Genomic DNA, 12691 nt, shown 5'->3' with positions numbered 1-12691 from the left:
CTTGAACTGAAAACGAGTTATTAGTAGAGGAAAGAAAGGGATTGTGGAATACCATTTTGTTTTTTGTCAATAACTCACAAGTTAATTATAATTAATGCGACAAAATTCTAACTAACGTCAGTTTATTTCTACATTTCTATCAATCACCCTATGTAGAAGTTCATTGGGTACATAAAACAAACGTAATTTATTGAAGAGAGAAAAAAGATGGGTTTGTGAAATAATAGAGATATCGTAGAATACTAACAACTAATGTAATGAAAGACACTTTTATTTATAAAAAAAACAAATTAATAATTTTTTGTAGATTTCATGCATAAGTGCCACAAACAAAACAAGGTTATGCAAACATTTCATAAAATATACATTATTAAAAAAAATTTCTTCATATAATACTTTTAGCCTATAAAATTTTTTAAAGACAACTTAAAGTAATAATCTAAAACCAATAGGCCTAATAACGAGTAAACAATAAAATTATTTCAAATTATATGTATATATATATGTGTGTATTTAATAAATTCAAACCAAATTAACTGTAGTAAAATTTTACATAAACAAAGAAACCGACATGTGTACATTTAATAGATAATAAAATTTAAACAAAAATTTTTTTATTACTTTAAAATAATTTCTTTACTTTTAATAAACGTTATACGATTAGAAAGTCTACAATTATAAAGTAGCAAGAGCAACGCAACGTTTGTGATGCGCATGGTGAATGACTGTGTAATGTATACACATTTACATTCATACAATCATACACATACACATTTTCACGCATACACGCACTAACACTTTAATATTTTATTTTTTGTTAACGGCATGTATTTTTATACTTTGATTGCATTTGTTTGTACAGATTCCGGCACGCGTAGCAATCCCTACTACTACTAACGTTGCAAGCCCATCAAATTCTTCGACTTCTGATGCACACATTCCAGCACATGCAATCACCCCTACCACTGCTAATAACGTTGCAACTCCTGTCAATGATGATGCAACTTTGGAAGATTATCCCAACGATCCTTCTTCTGCTTCACGTAAGTTCTAAATATGATTCTAAAATTTCAACGCCTTTAATCTGTATTTTATTATTATAAATACACAGCAATCAAAATCGTTATGTTACAGACAGACCAAGAGGTAGGAAAGCGGGAGCCCACGTTCAACAGGAACGTTTTATGAAATTCTTGTTCAGGTTGTCATCAGCTCAATACAACTAGGGACAAAAGGTACTTATTATATGTTATTGTAAAAATAAATTTAAAAAAATAAATGTTAAAAATATTTTTTAAATATTTTACTTTAATCTGTTTCAGCAACATCGTAGATGGCCCAAGGAATAATAAGTTTCTTCTTAATTCATTATTACAGTACGAAAGTGTTTTAATTTTCAGATTTTAATTTTTAATATCCTTGTATAACGTTAGATTAACAATTCATTGGATGACAATTTTTCAATTAGAAATAGATAAAATAATATAAACTTATTTTTATATGAAGACGTTTCAGATTATTATGATTAGTTTTATATATTATATATGCGTTTGTACCTAGCAATTTTATAAACATTCCACGAGTATGATGAAAAAAATACAAAATGAACATTGTATCACAGTTGCTAATGTTCTAATTATCCCGTTACAAATTGTTGATGTGCAACAGAATCAGATAAAAATACTTTTCTTGATCAATGAAGTATTCCGTTATTAAAATGAAACGATGTGTTTGAAATATATTAATATCTCGATAGGTTAAGATCCATATTTATCCAAAATTGAACGATTTTATTTAATTTATAAACATATTTACTAGAGGAGAAGAGAGTATTATGGCACCCATTTTCATTTTATTGAATAACTTTGTTCATAATTAATATTTTCTGTTGAAACTTAAATGATTACATTTGTCAGAGTGTTATTTGACAGATTCTAGACTCAAAGTAATGAAATATTTATTATTTAGGACGTGATTTATAAAAATCTAATGCACTGCATAATCGGTGGAAGAAAAAAAGTAGTTATAATATGGCTATCCATACACATAATTTTAAAAAATTAGTTTAGTTTAAAAGAAACACAGTACCTCGTTACAAAATTATATATTTTTAATTTTCCATTGTTTAGAATTTTCCTACGTTTAGAAGCTTTAGAAATATCATTAAAAATTTCATTAAAAACATCATTTTATCCCCGTTTAACATTAAACAACAAGCATAAAATGATGTCTCTAATGTTTCTAAACACTACTTTTTAGAATGACAATCGATTTATCGAAAAAATATTTTGATATAAAAATTTCGCTTAAAAAACCATATTAACAAAATTCCATGTTATTGTTTTAACTTTGTATAATTTGAAATGTATACGGCCAAATAAAAAATTAAATAACAAAAAAAAACACTCGAGGCATGTACCTTCGTGTGATAATACACTCAAGTTTAAGAATAATGAGGAAGTGTATGTAATTAAAGATTGAAAGCGTACCTTGAAAAAGTTTAGAAGTGCTCAAAAGTAAAAATGCCTTATAATAATTGTCAGTCATTATGTATTGGCATATTAGCATCACTAAAAAAACGGCGGGCTACTAAACGAATAACTCCATAAGCAATTGTTAGAATACTTCACCTAATAACGGAAATAATAGGAGCCATATTGTCGACAGTAGCCATAATACCTTCTTCTCCTCTACTCATCGCAAATGTACATTCATGACAAATGGTTTATTATGCTATTACATGTGTATGTAATGAAAATATTAATCTGTCAAAATCAATTTGATTTCTGTTGATAGCTCACTTATTGTATTAACAGTAGGTGATTAAATGTAAAATTTCATAATTACTTGTAAGCATAACCGTATAACATTTCTCAGTGTGGTTATATTTTTTTATGACAGTGATTTCATTTTTGTCCTTCATATTTTAAAAATTAGAATAAAAATGTATTTGAAAAAAAGTTATCTGCGTAAACTTGCATTTTCTGCATTGAAATGAAAAGAGTTATATTCTAATGTAAAAAGAATTAAGAATAATGAGAAAGACAGAGCTCTCACGATGACATCCACAGTAATTAATTTTAAAGTTAGAAACATTGTCAGCTATAAATAGATAACAGTAATTTTGCTTATAAATACGTGTTATTAATAATAATTTCAAAATGTTTAATACAAAAGTCATGATATAATATAAAATAAAATAAATAAAAATATACGTAATATAAATATATAAAATTTACCGTTTATTACTTTATCTCGATATAACGATGTCATTATTATTTATTGTTTGCGCTATTGTATTGTATTTTCTTACCTGAAATGTAATCAATATAGCAGTGTTGATGAAGTATTGAAATCTAGTAAAGTTGATATTTTATCAGACATGAAGGGTATCAGCTATTTCGATGAACACAATGAACCGTATTCAAAACATGTTTATAAAGGTAGCGAGTTTTTTGTTATTTTATCCTTATCATTATTATTGGATGTAAAATAAGGATAATTGAACTAACACTATTTTAAATAAAATCTTAATGGAAATGAAATCTTATCTTAAACATTATCTTGAGATATCAAAATTTTAATAACAAAATCTGTGCTAAAATTGAATTAGCTTTTATTTAGGTAAACATTTATCCACAATAGCACTCCAAAGTTAAATATATAAAGAAGTGGGAATATTGTTCAAGATATCTTTAATATATTATTTATCATGTGATATCTAAATATCGATGATATCAAAATAGACTTACCAGGGAAGAAAATACTTGTGAATGGATTTGGATGAGATTTTACAAGCAATCATTCAAGAAAACGGGAAAGAGTTGCCAGTTCTTAGGAACTCACTAAGGAAAATAAATGATTTACACAATGTGATTGTAACTAGTGCTATTAAATATGTCAGGCATATATAAGAGAGATATTTTTTACATTGTATCTTTTTCATATATTATTCATACATATATACATTTAAGATCATATATTGATATAATTAATTAAATTTTTATTATCTTAAGCAGCTTTCATATTAAATATTTTTTGAATTTATTATAATTCAACATGAGATGAGATTCAACATGAGTTACCTTTTTCATTTATAATATAAAGCATTGAAATATTAATTGCCTCAGCAAATTTATAATTATTTATAAATTTCTTTGTAGCGTACATCTTGAAACTATTTCTCAATCAGAGTTGATGAAAATAATGTAAATCAGAAAAGTTGGTCGTCAATTCAATATTGTAATATTATTTCTTTTTATTTAATTCACGAGTTGTGTTTGAGACCAAAAGTAATAGCACACAGTTCGAAGAATTAGAAAATGTATTTAAATTTAAAAAATTATACAGAAAACACTATTTCAGCATTAAGATCTTACTATAATCGTTTAGCGGCCTTTTGCGATTTGAATTGTGATAAGGCAAAAACTTTGCTAATTATTTTTCAATTATTTTTTTTACTTAGATATGTATGTAGGTTATATACATACTTATACAATATTTTAGAAAATATTTTATATATAATTATTTATATTTATAGTTGATTGTATGTATATTAAATTTTTTACTGTGTTAATTGAAAAAATTTTGCTTGGAAAATTAACCAGTTGTCAATATTACATACCGCAGCCAGGGTTCGAACCTGGGACCTCCCGAATCTCCGGTACGGGTGTCTTAGCCAACTCGACCACTGAGGCTGTGATGATATTTCTCGCAATAATCGATTATGAGTTAGAACGCCTTCCAAGACAGCGTGACTTTTAAAGCAGTAGAGAGAGATATTTTAACCGTTGCTGTATCAATACAAATCGGACAAGAATGCCTTTTACGGGCGTTTTAACTCATAGTCGATTATTGCGAGAAATATCATCACAGCCTCAGTGGTCGAGTTGGCTAAGACACCCGTACCGGAGATTCGAGAGGTCCCAGGTTCGAATCCTGGCTGGGGTGATATTTTTCGCAATAATTTCTTGACAGTTTTTTCATGGGGAAAAGAGTTTTTCATGGGGAAAAGAGAATATTTAATAATACGTGATATTACTTAATCTTGTTCAATTTAGAATTGTGTTATGACTAAAAATTAATTCGGCGCGCAATTCATTGAACTTGACGAAAGTGTATAAAATCACACAAACAATACAAGCACGAAGATCTAGCTGCGATCGTAAAAGGCATTCTTGTTCAATTTGTATTGATACAGTAACGGTCAAAATATTTCTACTACTTTAATATTATTTGTTTTTTATTGAAATTGTTTCTTATATTATCCTCCTTTATAATATATTCCAGTTATTTGACGTAATTCTGGTGTAAATAAAATTTTAGACACTATTGTGTTGGGGTATGTTACACTTCGCCACATACTCAAAGTAAACTTTTTGCATCGCACTCCCGCCGGGTTAATAAAGACATGTAAAATTTATCACTTTTGAAATTCATTTTGTCCTAAACATATTAATAATACTTTCTCAATCCATCGATTAATTTTACTAGCGCAAATAATTAAAAAATGTAATAACTATTTATTTTCATTTTACTCATTAATAATTTACCTAATTGTTTAAATAAAATTAGCAAATTAATCATTACACTACGATCATGAGTCTGACCAATTTCTATCTATAAAAATTTCTCAAAACTTCAAGATTCGAGAAATAAAATACAGCTAAATAAAATACAGAAATTTGTTCTAGAAACTTAAAAGTATGTTCAAGAATTTTTAAAGATTTTTTGAATAATTTTAAACAGTTCAAAATATAATACAAGGTAAATATTTAGCTTTATAGAGTCAACCCCAAATGACTTCCTACAAATTGAATATTACATTATTAACCCCTTAAGACACATAATCAAAATACGCGATCTCCGCGATGAAAGCCGTTCATGAAGTAAACGCTGAATGAGAACCCATCAGCACATCGAAAAAGCGACAACAATAAACTTCAAAAAATAGAGTATCGATGCAATGCACTTTTTAGATAGGAGAGAAAATGTAATAATGGCATGTACCTATAACAATTGAAGTTTACTTAATAAAACAACAATAAGAAATTCGTTGAAATTAATACAACATTATCACATAAATAAGCAAGTGTGACGAATTCACACATTAGGCTTGAAATCATTAAAATTATAATTAAAATATCCAACATTCTATGTATAGTAAGAATGTTTTTTTCCGTGTTTCAAGAAGAAGAAACAACAATAAAGTAAGAAAAAACAGAGATTTGACAAGGATTAATTGGTTGATTTTTAAACAAGAGTACGGTGTAAAACTGTCAAAGATTGTTCCATTTTATATGTTTGCCCTAGAGCGAGATTAGGAGACACGAATGTCAATACAACTGACACATTAATAAAATCAAATTATAAAAGCTCTTTTTATTACATATATTCTTCTAATACAGATGAATATCACAAAATTCATACATCACTTAATAATTGTAACACACTGAATTCTTGATACAATACATAAAAATTGGTGAAAATTAGTCCCTGAGCATGAGTGGAATAACAATTCTTGTCAATTTGTTTTTGCATTGGATGATAAATTTAGTTTATCCTTAAATGCCAATAATAAAGAAAGGCCTACTATAAAATTTATTAAACATATTGTTATGTAAACGAAACATATTATTATGTAGGCGAAGATGGGGCAAGACGGTGTAGTTATCGTGTGATGATGAATAAAAACTAGGTTTTCATCATAATCAATAAATTATGTTTACTTCTTAAATATTCTTCGGATATCTATCTTTTAATTTAAACTATTATTAAATGAAATTTTTAGATAATTATAAATTTTATTTTATAGTAAAAAAATAGAAAAGGCATTTCTCCCTATCTTAATTAGAGCTCTATGTTATAAGAGTAACGCAAACAACTGCCATTTTGGACCTAATAGACCTAATGCTGGTTGGCTGAAAAGTGTGGAAACTAAAATCAGTGAACGCTCATTGGATGAGAGACCTATTAGGTCCATCATGGCGGTTGAAGTCGGTATCGCTTAGATAAAAGAATTGTGCTACTCTTATAACATAGAGCTCTAATCTTAATTACCTTATAGATGAGATAAGATAAAGTATCACTTTCGACAAAATGAGGTACACTTTAAAAATAAATACAAAGTAAAGAGCGTCTTCTATCGAGTACTATAATATTTTTTATAATATTATTTCGTATTTTGTAATAATTAATGCTTTTTTTCAACATAACCTAAGAAGATGGTACATTGGGTATGTTCCAAATATGTGCATCAAACGCATAGAGTATTTAACGTTCGATGAACAAGGACAAATTATGTTCTATGCGTTTGATGCGATATTTGGAACGGACTCATTATGTCGAACATCTCAGATCGACGTATACAATCAAAAGATTAATGTTTTCTTGCCGACTTCGGCGGCTTCGATGTCGGCGGCTGCTTTGCTCTGATTGGTTGAAAAGTAATCGCCAATCGTCAATCGCAATCGTCAATCGCTAGGTGTGATTTGGGTTTTATACAACTTATTTTGATTATATTGTTCTGCAGACTACAAATTTTTTTTTTTTTTTTTAAACAAGCTTTCTTTACCCGCTTCACCTGTTTACGTCGCTAATATGGCTGTTTAAAGAAAAAAATTGCTCTACGAGTGGCTGTGGTCAATTACCAGAAAGAATGTGCACAATCTCGATGCACACTGTTACCCTACTTTCCTTCATTCCATCTTCCCACTTTTCGTCTAATCAAAATGATATCAATAATTTTCCAAACACTGTTTACGAAAGTAGCATATCTCATAACATTCTCACCTTATAGAGTATTAAATTTTCTCTCAAAAACACATGCATTCACAAGAAAACTACTTTAATATTAATGTCACAAATTAAAAAAACATGATAAAATCCTAAGAAAATCACAAAAAGTATAAATTATTGTCTAACTTAATAACGCAGCTGCCTACCTTGTTGGTTTGCGAGTATTAACTTACAAAAACCGAAAAGTCACGTGTATGTTCGATTATTATGCATTTGAATCACGCGATACAAGCATTATCCCGTCTTACCTTGCTACCCTAACTTACTTTACTATTATTGTAATAAAATATTATTATGTAAATGTTGTTATGTGTAAATAGAAAGTACGCTTCTGGTTTAGAAAACAACAATCAATTCCAATTATAGACTTATGAATATAATTTCAAAATACAGTCACAACAAAAAAATTAATATCGTGGTTATTCACTATAAAAAAAAATTACCATAGAACATGTTGAAATATTATTTATCAAGGTCGACATAGGCAATGCTACAGTGGACTTCAATAAAACTAAACACAACTTAAAAATTGAAAGGACTCTATCTGACAATACATACAAGATAATTTAGATTTCCGATCGGTCCCGGCGAGTTTTGTGTAAATTTGTGGAGTGATCCATAACCAAAATTTAAGTTGATGGAAATCCACACCCAAGATATCCAAGAATTAAATTTTAAATCAAGTATTAATTTTTTTAACTTATCGGGAAAGTGTTGTACGTAGCCGACCAATATTCATGGTGACACTATTCATGGTGACACTACAACTGAGCTCAATATAAAACCTACATTAACGTTTTACAAAGATGATATAAATGTTAAATTTTTGATGATTTATTGCCAGCTTTTTCTCGATATTTTGAAGTTTAAAAAAAGTAATTCTTAAGTCTGTGAAAGTTTTTGAAAAGTAAGAAAAATGTGAGAAACCTTGTTTTTGAGTTCACAAAATTAATTTGACTACTACTGACGATCTTATCGAGCACAGCGGTACGTTTTTTCCTGCGCTTAGAAGATTAAAAACATGACTATAAGCATGCACGACGCAACTGATACTGAACAACTTGGGCTACGTTCCGTTTCACGCATGATGCGCATGATGTATCATTTTGTCCTTGTTTAACATTTGGAGAATTACAAGGATAAAATGATGTGCCATGCGCATTATGCGTGAAACGGAACGTAGCCCAAGTTGTTCAGTATCAGTTGCGTCGTGCATGCTTATAGTCATGTTTTTAATCTTCTAAGCGCAGGAAAAAACGTACCGCTGTGCTCGATAAGATCGTCAGTAGTAGTCAAATTAATTTTGTGAACTCAAAAACAAGGTTTCTCACAGGTTTTTCTTACTTTTCAAAAACTTTCACAGACTTAAGAATTACTTTTTTTAAACTTCAAAATATAGAGAAAAAGCTGGCAATAAATCATCAAAAATTTAACATTTGGTCATACATACTCGTATATCCATATATACTTACATGTCCATACGAATTTAGTAAGAAATGTTAGCAATAATCAATAAATTGGTGATATAAAGAATCAGTTTACAATTGTTAATGTTACAAATAAACTAGAAAAATTTTCATATTTTTTAATTTCACCGACTTTCCCCTCCCCTCCCCCCCCCCACTCTTAGTCGGCAAAAGTTTCCATACCCATGGGCGAGACAAGTCGCCGAGCCAGGATCTGATCAAGAGATTGATCAACAATTGCGCTCACTGTTATCTAGATGGAAGGGCAAGGAATTTATTGATTTTGATAGGAAACTGTTAAGTGGTGGAAACATACCAAGATTGACAGAATCCATATACCTTTATCCATATTCTTTAGATACACTAAAAAAATGTTTATGTTTAAGTAAATATATTTATTTTAATATAATTTCCTTGATTAAATAAATATTAGCTAGTATAAAATAATTTATTTTTGAACTTAAGAAATAAAGAATGTTTTTAATTTAAGGAAATGATGTTAAAATAAATATCTTTACTTGAAAATAACAAAATGTTTTTTCAGTGCATAATTGTCTCTCCTGTTAATAATATATTAAGTACTTAGTGGTGTTTTTACAATCGATTACGAACAGTGTTCCGAAGGTATTTAACTCTATCTAAAACAATAATCATTTAGTTGATAAATTTGGTATTTTGGTTACGAACTAGCATCCTTGGATGCAGTCTGATTTTTTACCTTTTCACGTGCCTATTAACTTTGCTATGGATAGCATTTCGAAAAGACAGAATTTAGTTTTATGTATTTATCATGAGTAACACACACACACACACACACACACACACACACACACACACACACACACACACACACACACATGCGCGCGCGCACACACAAGAGTAACACAGTTTTTAATAGCTATTCAATTAATATTAAATTCTATACTTTTTAAATTCAGCTACAAACAAATTTTTGACACATGACCAATTTTTGACTATGGGTTCTCCTCCCTCATAGTCAGTTAATTTTGTACTTCAATATATAGAAATTGAAATGTTAAAACGTTTATCAAAACGGTTACTACCTTACGTAAAGTATGAGTAGTCAATAAATTCTCAGCGGTTCCATTAGACATGCTTATTCAAACAATTAAGTTGACATTTTTAATTCATTCTTCGATCGCCTGCAGTTCACTTGTGAGATAAATGACCGTTTCATTTTTGGGTGTATCCATAATTTTTAACCATAGAGTCACTTTCGATTTACACAAAAATCTTTTCCGGATATCTGAACTTTCATTCTCGCCACCCATTAACTGATAAAAGAAGTATCGTTTACAACCTAGACAAAATTGTTCTTTTTTATAATACTATATTCATTTTATAATATTCATTTTATAATATTATTCTACTAAAAATGATTTATTGAAATCTTTAATATATTATTGAACGGTCATCTGCTTCTGTTTTTTGTCGATCCAAATCAGATTTTAGTTTTATGCTTATAAGACTAATTGAAATGATACAGCAACGTACTAGAGGAAAACAATTAACAGTGCATGTTGAAACCTTTTTATGGTTTACATAAGAAAACAAAAACATTTAAATAAACAAAGTGACACCAAACTGTTGTCTGAAGTATGTACAAGTTCATGTGTTAAGGTATTCGTGGAACTTACAATTAGTGTACATCTTCGCTCGCTTAAAACTGTGTTTCCTCCTCCAACTTTTATTACATCCTTTTTCTTACATCTTTTTTCTTTACTTTCTAATAGCCTCTTTTAGTGTTATCGAATACTAAGTTTATTGTTTTAACCGTTTAGTTTAACTGGTCAATACATTCGCTCTTTCCATTATTTTCATCCTAAGATCAGATAAGATACTTCTTCCTTTTTTATTGGATTAACTGTTTCCTTGTTTTTTATCACACGATTCCTATGCAATTGTTCTCATTTATTAATTTCAGAACGTTTATTATTACACATAACAATTTTATGGTTATTAATTATGAACAATTGTTTATAGCAACATATTTAAACTCAAAGTAATGACACACAGTTATTTTCATCGTCATTTGACATCTACGATATTGTACACGTTTGTTTTGAATGTGAATTTGTAAGCGACTTCTAACAATAACGACTTAATTTGAATGTACATTTGTCTCAATGCAATCATTACAAGTTAATACGAGCGTGATATTGATGATGAACCAATGCAAAGATTGAAAGATGAAGCATTTTAGAAATACATTTAAGATAGTGTAAGGTTGCTGATATCACACCGGCCCCTAAATCACACCACCTCGCGCATAAATTCAACCACAGTACGTGTATACTCTTTGTGGAATTGTTTGGGAACTACATAACATTATCATCATCTTTTATTAAATTCAACATGTTAAGAACAATAGAAATTTTTTTATTAATTTTTATAGAAAAATCGTAACTTTGCTCCTACTTTTCAACAAATTTTGTAGCTTGATTTCAAAAAAAGGTAAAATAAATAATCTAAATTTTGATAATTTATGATGATTACAATATTATTAAAATTAGATTAACAAAGTTCAAATAACTTTGTGTTCCTATATGTAAATTCAATAAATAAAGTTTTACAAAATGCTTTAGTCTCCTAAATCGCAACATGTCTTATTGTTAGTTTTCTAAATCGCACCATTGCTTTGATTGTGATTATATATATCTATAAAATGCAATATAATAATTATACAGAGCATGCATTTTGTGACAATATTACCATAATGTAACGATATTATTGCAATATTAGTGAAAAGTTATCGAAATGAAGAAATTATATTTAGTTTACGGTATCTCCAATATTAACCCTTTAACACATAAGTGGGTCTGAGAGACCCCATATGAAGTTTCGAACATTTGCTTTGTGAAGACGGAATGAGCTAGGAGGTTTGGATCAAGACGTAAAAAAAGTTTGAAAGCTCCTCTTTTGATTGATATGGTTGATCAACTTCTTTGGTTAACTAGACTTCGAACGGCACGGCAGCAAAGTTTTGTTAGGGTCAATGCGACCCTAACATATAACTATAGTGTGTAAGTGAAAATTCTTTTTGTGAGTATTTAACATAAAAAAGCTAGACAAAATACGTTCGAACAGGTCGATTTGCGGATGTTACTCGCATATACTCTGTCTAAAGTTGCAATACTATAGAATGCTCTAGAAAAGAGAGTTTTTTCGAAATATATTAATTTTCAATTTTAGACACGATTTAATCAAAAATACCTCATATTCGCCTTGATACATAAGTACACCTTTTAATAAAAATGACAATAATATAATTTTTTTTGAAAGTATGAATCTTTAGCTTTAAAACGCCGTATTGTAAAGCCCTTAAAAGTTTTTTGTTGCAAAGATATGATTTTTTTTTAAAGTGGATTTTTAGATGCCCAAAAATATCTCATATTCTCCATGTTACA

The 12691-nt window shown here is 28.9% G+C and overlaps 1 long non-coding RNA gene and 2 other non-coding genes across 3 annotated transcripts; 2 read left to right on the top strand and 1 right to left on the bottom strand.

The window, feature by feature from the left end:
- The first annotated feature begins 531 nt into the window (after positions 1-531).
- Positions 532-1502, top strand: LOC113004916. The gene is made up of 3 exons (XR_003269290.2): positions 532-1043; positions 1135-1235; positions 1323-1502. It is a non-coding gene; the product is annotated as an uncharacterized LOC113004916 (long non-coding RNA).
- A 3119-nt stretch (positions 1503-4621) lies between these two features.
- On the bottom strand, positions 4622-4697 carry Trnas-gga. The gene has a single exon. It is a non-coding gene; the product is annotated as a tRNA-Ser (tRNA).
- Positions 4698-4874: 177 nt separating this feature from the next.
- Trnas-gga lies at positions 4875-4950 on the top strand. The gene has a single exon. It is a non-coding gene; the product is annotated as a tRNA-Ser (tRNA).
- The last annotated feature ends 7741 nt before the right edge of the window (positions 4951-12691 follow it).

Source organism: Solenopsis invicta, chromosome 1 (genome assembly GCF_016802725.1).
Source record: "Solenopsis invicta isolate M01_SB chromosome 1, UNIL_Sinv_3.0, whole genome shotgun sequence".
NCBI classification, from domain to species: domain Eukaryota; kingdom Metazoa; phylum Arthropoda; class Insecta; order Hymenoptera; family Formicidae; genus Solenopsis; species Solenopsis invicta.
The sequence above is the reverse complement of the archived record's forward strand: the minus strand, read 5'-3'. Positions and strand labels throughout refer to the sequence as shown.